The sequence below is a fragment of the Protopterus annectens genome, chromosome 12.part0, assembly GCF_019279795.1.
Source record: "Protopterus annectens isolate FY-2018-M chromosome 12.part0, PAN1.0, whole genome shotgun sequence".
Classification (NCBI taxonomy): domain Eukaryota; kingdom Metazoa; phylum Chordata; order Ceratodontiformes; family Protopteridae; genus Protopterus; species Protopterus annectens.
Genome location: NC_056746.1, coordinates 131,864,110 through 131,887,093, shown reverse-complemented (window position 1 = coordinate 131,887,093; position 22,984 = coordinate 131,864,110).

The following is a 22,984-nucleotide window of genomic DNA, read 5'->3' as shown; positions in this document are numbered from 1 at the left end:
AAGCAGGCAGCACACCTGTAGATAGGACATAGACATTCTAAATGTCAAAAAGGATAAATTGTTGCATTTTTTTTTTTTTTGGCTTTCAATCGTGCAAGACCACTAAGTGATGTTGTATGGTAGTTAACATACAGAAGTTAATAATGAATAGGGAAATATCCAGCTGTTGTTTAAATATTCCAGTGGCAGCAGGAGGACATGTAGTCCTGTAATACAGGTGGTCCTGGGTTCTAATGCATACATATTTTTAGTTTTGTGACAATTCAGTTTACAGCAATTAAGAGAAAAATATCCAAGTGCTATTTCAATATTCTTGAGGCAACAAGTATAAGTGTAGTGCTGCCATATACATGGTTCTGGGTTCTAATACAGGAAATTCCAGACGTTTTTACTGTTGCTTCATTTCGCATTATATTAAAAATCACTTGTAGCAATTTATACATAAATATAAATAACAATAACTATTCATAGCAGTAGAGTGGATATAAATTATATATATGAGGAATAAGACACCCTTACCGTGTTTTGAAGGATCAGATGTATGACTGAGGGTATACGCTCTACTGTGTTTCTGTAAATATAATTTTGCTATCTGGACTTGGATGGCCTTCACACTTAAATAAGACGCATACACAAATGATTGTATATACAAGGACTTTTTCAGGTCACACCCATACATGGCTAACACCTCAGTCTGCCATCTGTATTTATAAATAATTTGTGACTTTGTCTGAGAAACATTTCTTCTGTGGCAAAGATGGAAAACTACCTCTGTGGAAGAAAATGCTCTGCCCTTTATGCATAGGTTTGAATCCCACACTGTAAAAAATCTATTTTATCAGTGTATAAAGTCAAACCAAATGTGTCAGGTTATGAAATGTATGCCCCCAGTGCAGGTCTGCAAAGTTAAAACACCTAACATTTACAGCAACAGACACCTCTCAAACTAATCAAGTGTCAGATTAACCTTGCAATTTCCAAAACTGCTATCCCTTCTGTTTGGCACTGTTGCTCTCCACTTAACATCATGCAAATCTGGTTGGCATCATTGCTCGGGTTTGCGGCTGTGCACTAGCAGTAAACATGATAACAGGAATTTTCAGGAAATCATTATTTGCTACTGAACTGCTCTCAGGTTAGACATGTCTGGTGTTAGAGGGGAAAGATGCCCAATTTAGGGTTTAGAGGTGGGGTGTTCAGGAGTCCAGAATCCTTATTGGACTCCTGGTAAAGCACCACAATCAAAGGCTTTTGCAGGGGGACTATACAGGTTCTCACTACAAGTCAGAGGCTTGGAGTAGTCTGGCCAAGGCTGTATCCAGTGTGACTGGCATCTGACACACTAGAGAACAGTCAAGGAACCACTTTAATGACCTAAAAAGGCACAAGAGGGATACACTCAACCAGTAGCTGGATGAGTTCCAAACTAGCAGCATTCCACAGTTGTGTAAGTATGCTAACAAAGATAATTTACAATACATACATAGCTAACAACACTGGTATGCATGATGCTCTTCTGTTCTTTTCCTTTCTGCTCACAGCTAATTCTGAAATAGATGCTAATAGGCAAGCCCATACTGAGCATCTAGAAAGATTGAGGGAAGCATGTGATATGTATACAGCACAAGAGAAGTATTATTGTAGTTTAAAAAAAAATGTTTTCTTTTCTATACAGTAGAAAAGTAAATATGCATATCCTAATTGTAAAAGCAAGTACGTATGCATCAGTCAGTAGCACAAACCAGCTTTAGGAATCAAGTGTAATCAGGCATTTGGGTTCAAATACCATGAGTGGCAATTATAAAATAATGCAATCCTTTAATAATATTACATAAATTAAATGCTATGCAAGTAGCATTAATGCCCTGCTTTTAACTTTAATCTGTATAATTGGACCAAGCATATCTGCAATGTCAGCACATTGCAAGAATTACTTTGAGCAATTTGTAATTATAGTTTGTAGTTGTTAAGAGGTAGACTTAAATGTAAAACTTCAGGTAAAATAGTTGTATTATGGTAATAATGCCTTGTATGTCACATATGACGGTACTAATTTTATCGCTTTTTTTTCCTCTCACCCCAACCCTTATTTCATTTTTTTTTTATTATGTGTCATCAAAATTTCTTCATGTCATCCATCTCTAACAAATTATGAATTGTTTCACAGCACAGGGAGGTAGGCCAATCCTAGTGGCTCAGCCTGCCCCCATTCCTCTGGCTATAGCACTAGTGACCAGTGCATCTGAGACCCAACCTGGCAGTACTGCCTCTGCTACCCCTACACTACCTATACCTTCAGGTAGCAGTAACCTGGCAGCTGGTGCTGTGGCACCCTCCGGGAGTACTGGCAGAGGTGGGGATTTCATGACCCGTTAGGAGATGCCAGGGTTGGTGTGAAAGATCATGTACAGCACCATTGTTGTATGCCTACACTGGATGGAGAGGCTGATCTCCTTTGTAGTCCATAGGAGGAGGAGATATCAAGCATTCCAGCAACCAGTGGAGTAAGAGAACAATGATGATAATCCTGTGGTTGAGGACTAGATTCTTACTGTCTTCATGTTTGATGAGCATGAACTTGTGTTGTCACCTCCTTCACACTAGTCATGGTGTCCCCCAAATGTTTGTGTCCCTTCAAGGTCCCTGTGTCTTGTCTTGTTTGTCCTGTTTGTTTGCATTTGCTTCTTCACCTACCAAACTTACCTGACCCAAAAATACCAATCTCCATTACTAAGCATTCCTCTCTTACTGAAGTAAAAAAAAGGCACCTGTCCCAAAAAAACAAAAAGTGTCCATATATAGCTCTCTATTTGGGATATGTGCCTTCTTGACACACATAAATTGGTCCAATTGGCTATACAACATGATGGTGTTGTTGTCACCCCTCTCCGTCATGGTGACAGTCCAAATTCAGCTAATATTCTGTACATATTTTATTTTTTCACAGTTGAAGAAATGGATAGCAGTGGTTATTTCCTACCTCCCTCCTGCACATTCCTATATTGCCTTTCCTTTGTTTTTCCCTATGCTTGGTCCCCATTTCACCACTTTCCTATTTAACCCATTGTAACACCTATAATCTAATCAAAAACTAGAATTCCACACACACACCACACATAAGTAACAAAAAAAAAAAAAACAATGGAGCCATTCACTTTTTGGCCTCTGTGCTTGCGCAGAATTTGGCATTATGCATCAATGCCAAACAATGGTGAATGGCTCTTCAATGGTATGGTTACCTCTGCTTAAATATGCTGCACTATGTTAACATAATCTAACACACAATGAATGTAGTATAAATAATAATTTCTGAATCCTTTTATTATCTGGGCTCCAAAAGAAATCTGTCAATGCATTTTCACCTGTTGGCAAAGAGTTAACTAAACAGCAGTTGTGTTTGCAACAAGTTACAAAATCCAGAAAAGTACCCAGGAAGGACAAAAAACAGCAATCCACGGCTTTGATGCAAAAGTTTAATATTAACCACACCAACACATAAACAGTTTCATAAATATCACTGCATTTACATCCCTGGTATACAGACTTCATCAGATGCAGATAATCAACATTACACAACTTATATACTCCCCCTCATTAAGACAATAACATAGTACTTTCTTGATATATAAATTATACTATGTTATTGTCTTAATAGGGTAATGAGGAGGAGTATATATGTTGTGTAATATTGATTGCATCTGATAAAGTCTGTATACCAGGGATGAAAATGCAGTAATATTTGTGAAGGCGTTTATGTGTTGGTGTGGTTCATATTAAACATTTCCATCGAAACTGTGGATTGCTGTTTTTTTACCCTTCCTGGGTACTTTTCTGGATTTTTTTCTAGGACTTTTTGGTACCTTGGTTTGATTGCTTTTTTGAGGTTTTGGCAAAGAGCTAAACAGCAGTTGTGTTTCATACACTAAGTATTGAGAATGGTAATAATTTTAGCAATGAGGCTCACGTTTGTGCATTGCTTAACTATGCACAGAGAAAGCATTAGAAATATGTATATCGCAAACACTTTGCCGTCCATCATGCAAAGTGGAGAATATTATGTATTACTTTTGTTTACTGTCCATTTAGTTATTACAATTTTCTCCTCACCAGACACTGCTAATGTCATCACCTATAAAGTGTTGCCTGACACTCTGCATGTCAGACTTGTGCTGTGGCACTTGCATTAAATACAGAGTTCTCTAGTCAGTGATAGATAGCGGTCTGTTCTCACTGCAGTTAACTGGTGTGTGTGTGTGTGTGTGTGTGTGTGTGTGTGTGTGTGTGTGTGTGTGTGTGTGTGTGTGTGTGTGTGTGTGTGTGAATGTGTGTGTGTATGTGTGTATAGTCAGACGAGTATAATTGTGTATCCTGCAGTTACCACTCCATTCCCACAGATTGCCAATATTATGATACTTGCACATGCCTACACATCAATTTTATGCAGGCCTCCCAACATCTTCTCTCCAATATCTGCTGCTGATGTTATCCATTATAAGTTGTCCTGCAGCCTTGTAAAAGTAGACTGGTGCTGTGGCATTTGCATAAAATACTGAGTTCTCTAGTCCATGTACTTAGGTAGGGGTTATGATCCCACTGTAGTCAACTGGGACATGTGTATGTGTGTCTATCTCATCAGAAGAGCATACGTGTGTACCTGTAGATACCACTCCAATCCCATGGATTGCCAATATTTTGACAGTTGCACATGCCTACACATCCATTTCATGCAGGCCTCCCAACATTTTCTCTCCAACATCCACTGCTGATATCTTCCACTAGATATTGTTCTGCAGCCTTGTAAAAGTTGCACTTGTATTGTAGTGCTTGCGTAAAATGGTGAGTTCTCTAACCAGTGTATCTTAGATAGGTAGTGGTCTGTTCTCTCAGCAGTCAACTGTGGTGTGTGTGTGTGTGTGTGTGTGTGTGTGTGTGTGTGTGTGTGTGTGTGTGTGTGTGTGTGTGTGTGTGTGTGTGTGTGTGTGTGTGTGTGTGTGTGTGTGTGTGTGTGTGTGTGTGTGTGTGTGTGTGTGTGTGTGTGTGTGTGTGTGTGTTCATTTGTGCACTTGCTTGACATCAGAGAGAGCATTTTACACCAGCATGTGGGGCACTGCTATTAAAATTTTCTCCTCACCAGACACTGCTGATGTCATCACCTATAAAGTGTTGTCTGACACATTGCATGCCAGACTTGTGCTGTGGAACTTGCAAAAAATACAGAGTTCTCTAGTCAGTGTACTTAGATAGACAGGGGTCTTTTCTCACTCCAGTCAAGTGGTGTGTGTGTGTGTGTGTGTGTGTGTGTGTGTGTGTGTGTGTGTGTGTGTGTGTGTGTGTGTGTGTGTGTGTGTTTGTGTGTGTGTGATTGTGCACTTGCTTAATCATAGGATCATAGGAACATAGGAGATTACTATGCTATTGGCCCTGAGGCCCTTATAAGCCTAGCCAAGAGTTTAGCCCATGTTTAGATAAGTCAGCACCCAAAGCCCCTGTCCAGCAGGGAAACAGGTGGAATCCCAAGAGTGTATTTTCTGTTTCCCATCCAGTTATCCAGATTGCACTTAAAAAGGAATAATGAGGTACTCTGCTTGATGTGGAGAGGGAGTCTGTTACACACATGAGGGAGTCTTTGGGACACAAATCTGTTCCAACACCAAGTCCTATTAATATCACAGACCAGGTTGAGGTTGTGAGTATGGGTTGCTCAAGTTGAGCTTGTCTTGCAGATATGCAGCAGTCCCATCAAGGCAGGGTCTGAGATTGCTTTGTATGCCAGACAAAGGTCACCTCTGAGGAGTCTATATGAAACTGAGTACAATGACAGGGCTTTTAGCCTATCTGTGTAAGGTAGATGTTTGAGGCCCTGGATTCTCCTGGTGAGGAACCTCTGTGGTCTCTCCAGCTGCTGCATGTACTTTGCCAGTTACATGTCAAAGGGGCCATTGTACTCAACAATTGGTCTTATAAGGGAAGAATACAGGAATGTTATGACCTTTTTGTCCCTGGATGAGATACCCTTACTTATGAGGTGGGCCATGTAGAAAGCTTTCCGTACAACTGAAGCAACATGGTGGTCAAAAGTCAGGTTGCTATCAACCTGGGTGCCCAAATCCCTCACTACTGATTGTGTACATAGGGCATTGTTATTAATATGATAATATGTGGGGATGTCACTCTCCCCAAAGGGGATGATGATGCATTTGTTTTCATTCAGCTTGAGGCCACATTTCTGGCACCAGTCATTTGTTTGGGTGAGACCCTCTTGGAGGATGTCCATATCACTTGGGGAATTGATGACAGTGCCCAGCTTGCAGTCATCTGCAAACTTGGTCAGCCATAGCCCACTGGTTTTGGCCTGCACTTCAGAGAATTATATCCCGAATAACAGTGGCCCTAAGAACGATCCCTGGGGTATGCCGCTTGTTATGGGATTACTGGTTGAGGTGGCTCCCCCTATTTTTATTAGGTGGGTTTTATCAGTGAGTCAGTTTGCTACTCATCTGGTAATATATAGCTTGATCTCTAGTTGAGAGAGTTTATCTGCTATGCCCAAGTGGGGAATAGTTTCAAAGGCTTTGGCCAGGTCAAGGTAGGTGGTGAATCTTTCAGTCAGTAGATTGGCTATATCAACAGCATTTGTGTATGTGTTGTCCTTGATCACCAGTTCTGAACAGATCTGGGTGCTTCCTTTGAGATTGTGGACATATGTGAAAAGGCCTTCTGATTGTCTCTAGTAAATGTGGCCAATTTGGACTTGAAGTTGGCTTTAGAGGATTTCACTAGTGCTCTTATTTGCTTGTTCAGGCTAAGGAGAGATTGTTTCCAATTGGGCACCTGCTCCTTCACGGTCTTGGACAGCAACTTTTTCTTTTTGTTATATAGTGTATTTATTGCAAATGTCCATCAGACAAGTTTACTCTTCCTTGTGGAGGATGATTTTGTCCTGTCAGGTATTCCTGATTGCATGCATCTATATAAATGCTCGTATAGTACTTTGGTGTAGATGTGGACATTGGTGCCAGTTCCTACAGTGGGAGAGGGGGCTTTGGAGCTGTTTATACCATGCCTCAGGAGGTTGTAATCAGCTTTGGAGAAATTTTTTGTTTGACCCTAGCTAGAGGGGAGGGTCAGGGTAGATGGTGACTTCGAACATGACCGCTTTATGGTCGGATCTTATCAGGGAGGATGATACCATAGGGGTGCTGCAGTGGTTACTCATGTTAGTTAATACAAAGTCCAAGATATTATCACCTCTAGTGGGGGTATCAACTAGCTGCTCCAAAGGATTTGCATTGATAAAATCCAGGAATCTCTGGGCATTTGTGTTCTTGCATGAGTAGTTTTTCCAGTCTATGGTTGGATAATTAACGCTGACATTAGAGAGAGCATTTTATACCAGCATGTGGGGCACTGATATTGCCATCTTCCTTTCAACAGACTCGGCTGATGTCATCAGCTATAGCTGATTTGTGGATGTGCAGTTTTTCCATCAGGGCATGGTCAGAGACTGGCCTGTAGGCCAGGCACAAGTCACCTCATCCTATATGATACTGATTACAGTGACAGGGCTTGCAGTCTACCCACATACATCATGGCTTGGTTTGTAGAGCTTGTATTTTCTTGATGACAAATCCCTGTAGTCTCTCCAACTGCTGCAGGTGACTGGTGAGATACATGCAAAAGGGAGCATTGTACTCTATTAGTGTTCTGATGAGGGTCGAGTACAGTGCTGTTATAACATCCTCAGATCTGGATACGATGGCCTGACTTATGAGGTGCAACAACATAACCTTTCCATGCCACTGTGTAAACTTGGTGGTCGAAGTTCAGATTGCTATCTATGTGTGTTCCCAGGTCTTGCACCACTGGGTGTGAGCATGGGGGAGTGTTGCCAATGCTGTATTTAGCAGGAAATTCCACTTTGCAGAAGGCAAAGATAATGACACATTTTTGGGTTTATTGTAGACTGTGCGGCTTTGGAGCCAATCATTTGTCTGTGTTAGATCCCTCCTTTAATATGTTAACATCATTGGTGAACTTAATAATTGCACCCAATATGGAATAATCAGTAAACTTGGAAAGCCAAAGTCCATATACTTTAGCATGCACTGTCAAGAAATAGATTCTAAACAATAAAGAGCCCAGTGCAGATCCCTAGGGTACACCAGTGGTGGCAGCTCAACCGGTAGAGGGTGATTCATCAGCATTCACAGTATGTGTTCTGTTGGTGAGCCAGTTGGTAAACCATCTAGTGACGTAAGGGTTATTCCCCAGCTGGGAGAGTTTCTCAATGATACGTGTGTATGTGATTGTGTCAAAACCTAAGCCAGATGTAGATAGGCAGTATGCACTGTCTTACCTTCATCAAGGCATGTCACATAAATCAATGGGCTGTGACAATATCACAGATCTCCTATAGCATGACTCAGCACGTACTCCTACCTGACACAGTTGGATCCACACTTCAACAACCCCTGCAGGTTGAATATGTTCCCATAGAAGGGTGTACATCAACATGCATCCATCTGAGTGCGGAGTGGGATCAGCACCTGATGCATGCATGTATAAACACATCCTGACTCTCCTCATCTGTGAGGTAGACCAACATGTAATCATGGACCTTTTCTACAAGGACACGGATAATATCCTGGCTGTGTGCAAAAGACATATGTGAGTTGTTAATGCTACATCCATTATCTTTTACATCTGTTAGATGTTCTCAGGAAGGTCATCAAGGGCATGGATGATGACACATCTGTTAGATGTCCTCAAGAAGGTCATCAAGGGCATGGATGATGACACATCCATGTCTGTTACATCTGTTAGATGTCCTCAAGAAGGTCATCAAGGGCATGGATGATGACACATCCATGTCTGTTACATCTGTTAGATGTCCTCAAGAAGGTCATTAAGGGCATGGATGATGACACATCCATGTCTGTTACATCTGTTAGATGTCCTCAGGAAGGTCATCAAGGGCATGCGTGATGACATATTCATGTCTGTTACATCTGTTAGATGTCCTCAGGAAGGTCATCAAGGGCATGTGTGATGACACATTCATGTCTGTTGCATCTGCTAGATGTCCTCAAGAAGGTCATCAAGGGCATGCATGATGACATCTCCATCATCTTGTGGAACTTGTCAAGGCCAAAGCATTTGACACAAATCCACACTGAGGTATTAACTCAACACTGTCACAAGTGGCCATAAACATCTATATCACCAGGTGGGTAGACCACTGGATCACATATGTGGCATCTAAATATGTTGAAATGTATGAAGAGAACTATATCTTGATTCCAGTGATCAGGTCCATCGTATATCAGGGCTGTATGGTAGTTCCTTTCCTCTCCATTATTTAAGTCATAGACATCAAGGATGACATAAACATCCTGTGTCCAAACAGTTGCCTGCAGGACTACAGATTGTGGGCAATCATTGCCTCTAATTATGATATTAGTATAATGCAGACAGCATCAACACACACCAATGACTGCTGCCACAGCCATGACAACACATGAGAAGAAACATAAACATGGGGGGATTTGTTACGCTATGAAAATAAATGCACAATCCAATGATAATGTAGAAATTACACCCCTATTTGCAGATCAAGTAGTATGTGATCTGTGTCCTGTGGTAGATGGTATGTGGAACTTCCACCAGCATGTGCCCAAAGTGGTGACTACTCCCTTGTATGTAACACAACTCCTGAGTATGTGCAGGACATCCACATCCACACCAAAGGCCATAATTCACAGCCTTCATCACACCAGTAACTGAGTACAATGCACATTTCTTCATGTACTTTGAAATCCTGTTGCCCATATAACTGACTTCCATTTATGTGAGACAAAAATAGGGAAAGATGAAATACCTGGACAGCAAAATTTTTCCAGATTAAGTAAACACTAGCCCAGAACACCCTTTTCTGCACTGTAGTGCAATCCCAGAGTTGGTATATATAGTTTGGGGGTGGGTTTTATTTACCTTGGTGTGTGTTATGTTTACATTTGGGCAAGTGTTTACTTACCCAGGGAAAATTTTGCCATTTGGATATTTCATCTTCCGCTAATTTCGTCTTGCGTAAATTAATGTTGATTATATGGGCTTTGAGATTTCGAGGTAGATCCCCTCTCTACACATCTAGTAATGTGCAACTGAAGTGTACCACCATTGCTACAGTGAGCTCCCACAAATCTTATTGGCCATACCTACAGTGGATATAAAACGTGTATACACCCCTGTTAAAATGCCAGGTTTTTGTGAAATAAAAAAAAAAACGAGACACAATAAATCATTTCAAAACTTTTCCCACCTTTAATGTGACCTATAACCTATACAATTCAGTTGAAAAACAAACAAATCTGTTAGGGGGAAAATATAAAAAATAAAAATATGTACAATACACTGGCTGCATGTGTGCACACCCATAAATTAATATTTAGTTGTGTGCGCACACCCTTAAACTAATACTTTGTTGAAGCACCTTTTGATTTAATTACAGCATTCAGTCTTCTTGGGAAGGAGTCTATCAGTGTGGCACATCTTGACTTGGCAATATTTGCCCACTCTTCCTTGCAAAAGCACTCCAAATCTGTCAGATTGCAAGAGCATCTCTTGTGCACAGTCCTCTTCAGGTCACACCACAGATTTTCTATTGGATTTGGGTCTGGGCTTTGGCTGGGCCATTCCAAAACTTTAATTTTCTTCTGGTGAAGCCATTCTTTTGTTGACTTGGATGTATGCTTGGGGTCAGTGTCATGTTGAAAGGTGAAATTCCTCTTTATCTTCAGCTTTCTAACAGATGCTTGAAGGTTTTGGGCCAAAAGTGACTGGTATTTGGAACTGTTTCCTCCACCTTGGCTAAAGCCCCAGTTCAACCTGAAGAAAAGCAACCCCAAAGCATGATACTGCCATCACCATGCTTCACTGTGGGGATAGTGTTCTTTGGTGATGCGAAGTGTTGTTTTTGCGCTAAACATATCTTTTGGAATTGTGACCAAAATGTTCAACTTTAGTTTCATCAGACCATAACACATTTTCCCACATGCTTTTGGGTGACTTAGTGAATTGTTTTGCAGATTTTAGCTGGGCCTGGATGTTTTTCTGTATAAGAAAAGGCTTCTGTCTTGCAACTTTACCCCATAGTCTAGACATATGGATGATAAGGGAGATTTGTCACTTGTAGTACACAACCAATACTTGCCAGAAAATTCCTGCAGCTCCTTCAGTGCTGCTGTAAGTCTCTTGAGAGCCTCCCTGACCAGTTTTCATTTTGTCTTTTCATCAGTTTTGGAGGGATGTCCAATTCTTTGCAACACCACTGTTGTCCCATATTTTCTCCACTTTTTGATGACTGTCTTCACTGTGTTCCATGGTATATCCAATGCTGTGGAAATGTTTTTGTACCCATCTCTTGACTGATACCATTCAACAATGAGATCCTTTTGATGCTTTGCAAGCTCTCTGCGAACCATGACTTTTGCTGTAGCAGGCAACTGAGTAAATGTCAGGAAAATCCTACTAGGATAGCTGAACTTTATTTGGAGTTAATTAGAGTATCTTTAATTGATGGCAGGTGTGTACCCAAGAAGGCTGAATGCTGTAATTAAATCAAAAGGTGCTTCAACAAAGTTTTAGTTTAAGAATGTACACATACAACAAAGTATTAGTTTAAGGGTGTGTACACTTATGGAACCAGTGTAGTGTATATTTTTTATTTTTTTATATTTTTTCCAATAACAGATTTGCTTGTTTTTCAATTGAATTGTACAGGTTATAGGTCACATTAAAGGTGGGAAAAGTTTTGAAATGATTTATTGTGGTCTAATTTTTTTATATCCACTGTAGGTATTCTTTTTGTTGTTTAAACATCACTGTCTGATGGTGCAGTACTCCCATCAAGGTGTTATATCCGATGCACATCTGATCTGGTGATGCACACAGTACATACATAGCTGTTTGATAACACTGATAACATGGGTTACATTCATGACAGTGTGGATTGTGACATATATATGCCATGCACACCAGTCAGCCAGCTTGGATTTATCATAATGTCACATACATATATAGCAGTGTTCCTACTAACATCTCCACCAGATGTTACGGCGTCAGAACAGTGTGCTTGATTACATTCATAGATTGCTGACATATCATAATAGTTGTATATGTGTGTTTATGCAGACCCATCTTCTGATCATTCAGTATCAAACATGTTATGTCAGAGACATGGGATTACTGTTGGTATTATTCTGATATTGTCCAGGATCGTGCGTGCTTCTGTTTACTATTGTCCGTGAGCCTGTAACTGTGTTTCACTTGGTGGAGACCTCTGCTGACATTACAGTCACATTCAGGTAAATTAGTTTGCACCCAATCCCGATATTATATAACATCCCTGATAGATGTCCTCTCTGTTGTTCAAATCAAGGTGCTTATATCACGAAAACATCTTCACCATTGTTATGTCACCTTGTCTGACAGTCACATAATATACATTTTCACTGTGCAGTCTGTACTGTACCATGTCTATATGTGCTTAGTGTGTCTGCTACAACTGTCTTCCGTTTACATGTGCTCAACTGCTGTACATTACAATGGTTCTCCTGTCCTCTTTCCCTTTGTTCATTCCCTCAGTTCATCTGTGTGCCCCTATTCAATACACTCTCTTCCCTAATTGTTTAGTTTAAATGGCAGTCCATGTCCCGTTATGGATCATTTACACAACTTTTGTTATGAATGCCTGAAATGGTATTCCAGAATACTCTGCAATGTATACACTGTCCTGTAATGTGTTTGAACTTTATACATTGCTATATTATTAACCCTGGAACTCATCCTGGCAGAACGAGCAATTATGCAGACCTAGTTTGCCCATAGGTAAGCAGATCTACATATCTGCTGCTATCTGTGTTGCTTTACATGGTTTCCTGGCCAACAACACTGTTGTTAACCTCAAAACCATGCTTGTTTATGTTTAAATATGGTGCGTAGCATGAATCTGTAATTACCACTGCTGCTCACCATGCAAACACATAAACTTCATTTAGGCTACACTGAGTTTATTGAATCCTACTTTGAATCTTAAATTGGTGAAAACAATATTTAAAACTAATTTTTTGCAGGAAGACAGTCCTCCTGCTCGTGTACACCCCCTCTGAATTATATATACAAGCTCTGAGACAGCACAGCACAGGACAAGGGCAAATTCCTTTACCCAACTGCACCACACTCCCACACAAAAAGTTGCCAGCAAAAACTCCATTGAAAAGAATGTTCACTCATACAAACAGTAGCTTTTATTTGCAGGCTGAAAAAAGCATTTGTTAATATGAATATTTTCTGTTTCAGACTAAAATATACATACATATATATGAAAATCCTGAAAGCCCAAAATCCTGAGACCAAAATCTTGAAAGTTTAAAATACTGAAAACTCAAAATACTGAATCTCATAATACTGAAAACACAAAGGATTCTACAAAAGGGCCTTACAGAAACAGATGCTTGGTGCCAGAGCCATGGGCTCAAGCTCAATGCCAAGAAATGTATAGTTATCCCCTTTGGGAAAAAACATGTACCCGTGAATTACCACATAGGTGGCAGTACACTAAACACCAAAAGTGTGATAAGAGACTTAGGGACACAGGTGGACAGTGGTCTCACCTTCGATAACCACATCGTCACAACAGTCAGGAATTGCTTCTATGTGGCACACCTCATCACTAAGGGCTTTATATCCAGAAAAAAGGAGGTCATTGTCACATTGTACTCACCCCTCATTAGACCCATTATAGAATACAATGCGCTGTTTGGTAAGTACCTCTTAAGACATCTGCAACAACTGGAAAGGCCACAAAAATACCTCACTAAAAGAATCACTGGCCTAAAGCAGATGTCCTATGCTGGCCATCTAAAAAAACTCCACCTATACTCTGTTGTATATCGTCTACTCAGAGGCAATCTCTGCTTAACATACAAGGCCATGTCAAACCTAGAGCTGTTGGACATGCTACACTTAAAGAAATCCCAATCCGTCAGAGACACATGTTCCAGGGATCTAAACCTTGTCATCACAATGAACAAAACATGCTGGAGGGATAGGATCCTGACCCAAAGACTCCCCAGACTTTGGAATAGACTGCCCATACATGTCAAGCAGAGCACCTCTTTGGCCCTCTTCAAAAGGAACCTTGATGATTGGATGGGAGACAGGAAATTCACCCCGGGGATCACGTCAGTCGCCCTGCTAGACATGGGTCCAGGGAAGTAAATACTGTGGGAAAAAATAGCAAGGGAATTGTTATGGCTAGGTTTGTAGGCCAATAGCCTAGTACCAACCTATGAATCTATGAACACTTACTATATTCCAGCATAAGTACATACAGAAACATATTACCCTTCAACTATAGGTGCAGCCTTGGAGTTGATTTATTTAAGTAGCATGGTGTGTGGGGGGAGCAGGCCCCTACATGGGGGGGTGCAGGGGGGGCTTGCTCTCGATCTTATACTTGGAGAAGAGTTAAATGGTTTGTGTTTTATTTGTTTCTGTATGTACTTGTGCTGGAATATAGTAAGTGTTGATATCCTGTGTGTTTTCAGTATTAAGAGATTCAGTATTTTGAGTTTTCAGTATTGTGAACTTTCAAGATTTTGGTTTCAGGATTTTGGGCTTTTAGGATTTTGTAGTGCTCCTCTCTCTCTCTCTCTCTATATATATATATATATATATATATATATATATATATATATATATGGGTCTACTTTAAAACACCAACACGCAAAACACTGATGATGAGAACACCGAAACCGAAAGATTGACAACTGAGATGACCGACAGTTTAAAATCCCGATGCTGAGAACACCGACATATTAAGGTAAGTGTGCGATAGTGACAGATTTTAGGGTTAGGGGCGGGTTAAGTGCGTTAGGGTTAGGGTGCAGGTAAGGTAAGTGCGCAATAGTGACAGACTTTAGGGTTAGGGGCAGGTTAAGTGAGTTAGGGTTAGGGTACGTGTTAGGTGAGTGTGCGATAGTGTCGGACCTTAGGGTTAGGGTTTGGGTTAAGGTTAGTGCATAGATAGTTGTGTATGTAAGGTTTAGTGTAGGTTTGTAAGGTTTTTGTTGTGCTTGTGTTGTATGTGTGTTTTTTGGAAAAGGTTTTTGTTTTGTTTTGTTGATTGTCGGGATTGTGGTTTGTTGGGCATGTGAAGTTTCATGCTTTTAATCTGTCGGTCATTTCAGCTGCCGATCTACCGGTCTTGGTGTTCTCGTCGTCGGTGTTTTGCATGTTGGTGTTTTAAAGTAGACCCATATATATAAATATATATCACCAAAAAAGCACTTTCGTTAAAGTCCGTTCGAAAAAAAACCCAAAAAACAATAAATCTTCTTTTATGCAGGGGGGCAAGCCCCCCTGCACCCCCATGTGGGGGGCTATGCCCCCACACCCCCCCTACTTTTATATTCTCACTCGAGGTTGCACTACAATGGGGAAAAGGGAATTCTCCCTTAACCGCACCCTAGTGCGACCAGCACAACCAGCATACTTAACCGAAAATGCTGCTTCGGTGAACAACGCTTTCGGTTATGTATGTTTGGTGATTTCTGCTTCGGCAGAAAGTGCCGCCGGGGATATGTGTATACAGGTCCACTTTGTAATTTCGAAATACAGAAATCTTGAATTGCAGTATTTCGAACTTACAAAGCCACAGACTCACATTTTTGAAACTGGCAGAAGCGTGAAATTCAAAATACCGAAGCACGTATATTTTGAATTTATGCTTCCGGTGATATTGTGTGTGGATGTTTGGGTTTAAGTTTGGTAAGTTTGTGTGTGTAAGTATGTTGGTTAGGAGTTTAGTGTGTGTAAGTGTGTGTTGTGACTGTTATGTCTGTGTTTGAGGGACTGTACGATGTGTTTGTGTGAGTTCCTTTTTCTGTTTCTCTTTGTGTGATCTCGGAGTTAGAATATATAAGTAGGGGGTGTGTGGGGGGTGCAGGTGGGCTTGGCCCCCTGCTTATATTTAGTTCAGATGAGTTTGTTTGATTGTGGGGCGGGAGTTTTGTGTATGTTTATGTGTGTGCTGTATGTGTAGCGTAGTTACGGGATTTTGAGTTTTGCGGTTGTGTGTTTTCGAGTTTTTGAGTTGTGCTTGGATTTTCGGCTTTCTGACTTCGAAATACTGAATTTCAAGATTTCAGTATTTCAAAATTACAAAGTGGACCCATATATATATATATATATATATATATATATATATATATATATATATATATATATATATATATATATATCTATATATATCTATATATATATATATATATATATATATATATATATATATATATATATATATATATATATATATATATATATATATATATATATATATATATATATATATATATATATATATATATATATATATATATATATATATATATCTATATCTATATATATATATATATATATATATATATATATATATATATATATATATATATATACCTATGTCTATATCGATCTGTACTGCCACAAACATACAAAATCCTTTAAGTTTACTGCTTGTTTCTCCTTTCAGTTAACAATAAGCCACCACAAATGTAAGCATTTTTTAAACATTGCAGCAGATAACAGTTTTCAGGATCTTATAAAATTCTTGCTAAGTCGTATTTAAAGGAAATCAAGCAAGAACCAAATGTCTTGATTACAAAAATCCAGGTAAATTGAATGAAACTTTTATAAAAGGATGTGGAGAAGACCAGCGCCATGACTGGGACTGGAATAGAATACAAACTTTAGTAAAATTATTTGAAAGATTCACAGTGGACTGCTCCTTTAAATAAAATAACCGCTATCTGACCACTCAGCAGAAACATTCTAAAACAACCTAGCGGAAAACTGTTTTATTAGCATTTGTTTCCATTGCAAATGCAAATCATTTTGACAGGCTAGTTTAAAATGAGTGGTGCTGAAAATTTGCCCAGCTAGTTGTACTTGTGATATATTTTTAATCTGAAGATTTCATGCAAAATAATAAAGGCAAAAATGAGATCCCTTTTCCAGTTATTATGAATACCACTATCTTGTCGGATTTTGCTGTGTTGGTCAAGTGTGCAAGCAACAAAACTGATCACGGTGTTTGCTCCTATGAGACAGCATCATTGGCAAAATGAGTGAGAATAAGCAAAATGCCTAGTTCTCTAAATGAAGCTAGAAGCTGCAATTATCTCAGATAAATACATACCTTTCCTACAGGAATACCATTGTCAAATCCAACAATGGATTCATGCAGTAAAATGTTTTAGAAGTTTGCTTTATTCTTCTTGCTGGAAAATCTAGGTCATGTTATGTCATCTGAGCAATTATTCATTTTGGATTTTTCCTTTTCCTTTCTATAGTTAATATGACAATAATATAACAACTTTAACTTTCTAAATTCTGTAGTATTAATACTTGCAATGAATGAAATATTTTTTTCTGCTGTAAGTAAAAAAAATAAATAAATAATAATAATAATATATATATATATATATATATATATATATATATATATATATATATATATACATATCCGAAAATGCTGGTTATTGCTAGGATCCCATTGAATTGTGAGGGAAATTGTTGCTTACTAGCTTCCTCAATAAAACTCCTTATCAGGTGGGATCATGTTATAATGGAGGAATTGATCATACTCTGATTTAGAAAGTTGTACCTAGATCGTGATGCATGGGGTGTCATGTTACCAGTCTTGCACTGAAACTATGGCACCTATGAGCCATCCTTCCCCCTCAGAATAGAAAGATGCATTATACTCAACATGGAGAACTTCATCATTCTTGTTGATGTACACCCTTCACATAGTCTGTAAAATATTAAAATACACTCTAAAATACTCTGTAACAAATTCAAGAATATGTTAATAAATAGGGAGCTTCCATTCAACTGAAAGCATGGACTACCAAACCTCTTTCACTGGAAATGAAGCACTTGGTCACCATGGAAAAACACTGAACGGAAACAAAATAAACCCACCCATACCCCCTTAACTAAATATACCAACTCCGAGATCGCACTACACTGGGGGAAAAAGGCAAAGTTCACCCTGGTGGCCAAGTGATTCATTTCCCAAGGAAAGAAGATCGGTTGTCCATGCTTTCGGTTGAATGTAAGTTCTGTCCATTCAACTGAAAGCATGGACTACCAAACCTCTTTCACTGGAAATGAAGCACTTGGTCACCATGGAAAAACACTGAACGGAAACAAAATAAACCCACCCATACCCCCTTAACTAAATATACCAACTCCGAGATCGCACTACACTGGGGGAAAAAGGCAAAGTTCACCCTGGTGGCCAAGTGATTCATTTCCCAAGGAAAGAAGATCGGTTGTCCATGCTTTCGGTTGAATGTAAGTTCTGTGAAGTGGAGTCGGCTGTTTGTGATTCAAGCAAGTGTAAATTTGGTGAGTAAAAGTAGACCCATGTATATGTGTATATATATATATATATATATATATATATATATATATATATATATATATATATATATATATATATATATATATACACACACACACACACACACACACACACACACACACACACACACACACACACACACACACACATATATACACACGTGTGTGTGTGTGTGTGTGTGTGTGTGTGTGTGTGTGTGTGTGGATGTGCATGTATCTATTTATATATCTATATCTATATGTATATATATATATATATATATATATATATATATATATATATATATATATATGGGTCTACCTGATAGCACCGACACGCCAAAACACTGACAATGAAATAACCAACACGAAAAAAATGACAAAAAAAGAAAGTTCAAAAACACGAAACTTCACATGCCCGACAAACCAAAATCCCGACAATCAACAAAACAAATACCTTTCCCGAAAAATGCACACACAACACAAGCACACCAAAAACCTTACGACCTACACTAAACCTTATATACACAACTATCTATGCACTAACCTTAACCCAAACCCTAAACCTAAGGTCCGTCACTATCGCACACTTACCTTACCCGCACCCTAACCTTAACTCACTTAATCCGCCCCTAACCCTTAACTCTATCACTAGGGTTATCCGCACCCTAACCCTAACTCACTTAACCTGCCCCTAAACCTAAAGTCCATCACTATCGCACACTTACCTGACCCGTACCCTACCCTAACATCCATCACTATCACACACTTACCTTACCCACACCCTGACCCTAATGTCTGTCTCTATCGCATACTTACCTTAAGATGTTGGTGTTCTCAGCGTCAGGATTCTCAACTGTCGGTCTTCTTCATTGTCGATCTTCTGGTGTCAGTGTTCTCTTCGTTGGCGTTCTGCATTTTTGTCATTTTCAGGTAGATATATATATATATATATATATATATATATATATATATATATATATATATATATATATATGGGTCCACTATGTAATCTCGAAATACTGAAATCCAGAAATTCAGTATTTTGAAATTACATAGCCGAAAACCCAAGCACAACACACAATTCCAAAAACACAGAACCACAAAATTCAAAATGCTGAAACTACGCTACACATACAGTACACACATAAACACAAAACTCCCCCCACAATCAAATAAATCTATCTACACTACAGATAAGCAGGGGGCAAGCCTCCCTGCACCCCCCACACCACCCATACTTATACATTCTAACTCCGAGATCGCACAAACAGAAACACAAATGAAACTCACACCCACACATCTTACAGTCCCTCATACACACACATCACAGTCATAACACACACTTACATACACTAATGCCCCTGACCAACACATTTACATGCACAAACTTACCTAAATTCAACCAATACATCCACACACCGCACCAGCAAAAGCGGAAATTCAACATCTCCGTGCTTCGGGGTTTTGAATTTCGTCCTTCTGCCAGTTTTGGAACTTTGAGTTTTTGGCTATGTAATTTCGAAATACTGAATTTCGGGATTTCAGTATTTTGAAATTATATAGTGGACCCATACATATATATATATATATATATATATATATATATATATATATATAAATATATATATATATGTATATGGATTCACTTTAGAAACTCGAAATACTGAAATATCGAATTTCAGTATTTCAAACCCATAAAGTGGAAACCTGAAAAGAATGAAAAATCAGAAGCGCGAAATTAAAAATCTCGCAAACCGTTGATTTTGAATTACCGCTTCTGGTGTTTTGCTGTGGTTATGGATTCAGGTAAGTGGTTATGTGTTAAGGGTTTTGGGTAGGGGCTGTGGTGTGTGTTGGTGTTTTGTTACTGTGATGTGTGTGTGCGAGGAGAATGTGAGAATGTAGCTTGTGTGGTGGTGTTTTGTGTGTTTTTGTATGTAGTGCGACCTCAGAGTTAGAATATTTAAGTAGGGAGGGTGTGGGGGTGGGGGGCACAGCCCCCCACATGGGGGGTGCAAGGGTGCTGTGTGTTTGTGTACACCAGAAGCAGTAATTCATAATCTCTGGTATGTGAGATTTTGAATTTCACGCTTCTGAGATTTTGTTCTTTTCAGGTTTCCACTTTATAGCCTCGCCATACTGAATTTCGATATTTTGGTATTTCGAGGATATAAAGTGAATCCATAAATATATATATATATATATATATATATATATATATATATATATATATATATATATATATAGGTGTGTGTGCGTGTGTGTGTGTGTGTGTGTGTGTGTGTGTATGTGTATGTGTATATATACCATGCTAACATAAAGCTTTAACTGCAGCTTAAATATGATTGTCTACCCTTATTGTTTCTTAGCTCTTAACGTAGGTTCACAGGTTTATTATAAGCTTCTGGCATAGCCTTAGCCCACATTGTGAATCCACCAGGCAAGTTTGTTTTTGGGTTTGCTCTGTACTTGCTTCTTTTGGATGTGGCTTCTGTACTTCTGTGCAGTTGTGTATATATTGGAAAGAGTTAGTATTGTTTGTTTCCATAAAAACAGCAGATATTTCTGGGTTTAGGGGAGATTTCAATATTCGCAGGGTATAACTCAGAAGTAGGAAGTTAGTCTTGGAGATATTTTTAAAAGTAGCTGGGAGCAGGTGGCTCTCTGGTTTTATCTTTATTAAAGGGGAGATAGTTTTGTGATTAGACTTGATGAGTGAGGACATTTCACTGGCAGTGGAGCATGATTCACAAATATTAATGAGAACAAGGTCAGGGATGTTGTTTCCCCCGGTGGATAATCTGACTCATTGTCAAAGACCAGTAATCTCTTGGCTTGCATGCTAGCTGGTGATATATATTTTCCAGTTTATCTTTGGATAGCTGAAGTCACCCAGGAGTATGGCATTTGGATTAATACAATGTGACTCTACCTCATTTAGTAAGTAGTATGACATTCTTAGGTGATAGAGAGCATTCTGTAGGCTTGCCATGATATAGTAACGGACTTTGTTGATGGTAAGTTGGACATGAAGAATTTCAAGGACATCAAACTGTTTTGCCCGCCTTGATGTATGCCTTTTCTGGATGAGCACTGAGACACCTCCACCTTCATTGATCTAAACATACGGAAGGAGATGTAACACCACACTGCCAGAGTGCTTTCCATGTATCAGAAAATTATGAAATTTGGTTACAGGCCAGGTATATGGAGGAAGGCTATTATTTTGCCTCTTTCTAAAGGTGGGTGACACTGATTGTTTTAATTACAAGCTAAGTAGGCAAAGGTTTTCTATCAGAACTATTGTTGAAAGATGGTATAGAAAAAAAAGAGACATATTCCAGCTTAGTTTCTGTCAAAGAAGACATTGTATTACAAATATGATAGCATTTTATACAACAGTGATAGAGGCATTGGATTTTAGAATACCAAATGATGTGATTTACTTAGATCTTATAATAAACCTGTGAACCAACGTTAAGAACTAAGAAACAATAAGGGCAGACAATCATATTTAACTCTCTCTAGAATGTGTAAAAATCTGTTAACCAGTTTACTGTGTAATTTAATTTAATCCTGACTTGCACTCAGGATTAACTCTAACCTGTGGAACTTGTTTAACTTGCTTACTTATGTAATCTCTGTAAATAGTCTGTTTGTAATATGTAATGCTGGTATTATGTAATGCTGTATCTGCTTACCCTTGGAGCTTTTCTCCCCTGGCCTCCGCTGAAAATGGACATGCATCCAGTCGGACTATCCCGGTCAACAAATGTAAAATAAAAAATAAAATAAATAAATCTTGCAAAAGCATTTAATACCATCTCATGAGATATTACTACAAAAGAAATGAAAGACTGAAATATGATCAATTATACTGTGACATGTATAGACAAGTGGGTAACAGATAGATATTCATGCATCAACATTAAACTATCATTTTGAGGGATTTTACAAGAGTAGGGGGTGTGCCAGACAGGTCATTGTGAGGTTTTGTGTTGTTGGGCATGTGTATGAATACTGTGACATTACAAGAAAATTATTAGGTCCTGATATTTGTTGATTACAAAATCAGAGTTACAGTTACAACAGCCGATAAGGTACTTCAAGCATACTTTGATACTTATCTGTATCATGAAAAGCAACATAAGGTTCTACACAAATAAATACAAAGTGCTTTCTATAGGGGTCACAACTAAACATTATCTATATGTAATAAGGGGACACGTTTTTAATGTAAAACAAAACTAAGATTTAGGTGTATTACTTACTGTCAAACAATCTGAGGTTTGATTATCATGTTATCTTGAATTTAAGGAAATGTTTCTCTACTATAAGGCATGTTGTTTAGAAAAATTGTTTAAGTCAAGATATTTGTTGGAATACAGTCTGAATTGTATCTTAACTAGGGCACACGTTGGTAAGGGGTGAAATGAAGAAAAAGGATCCATTCAGCGAAGGAAACATATGAAAAGAAAGGTTGTCTGAATTACAATTATATTCTGAATACTACAAA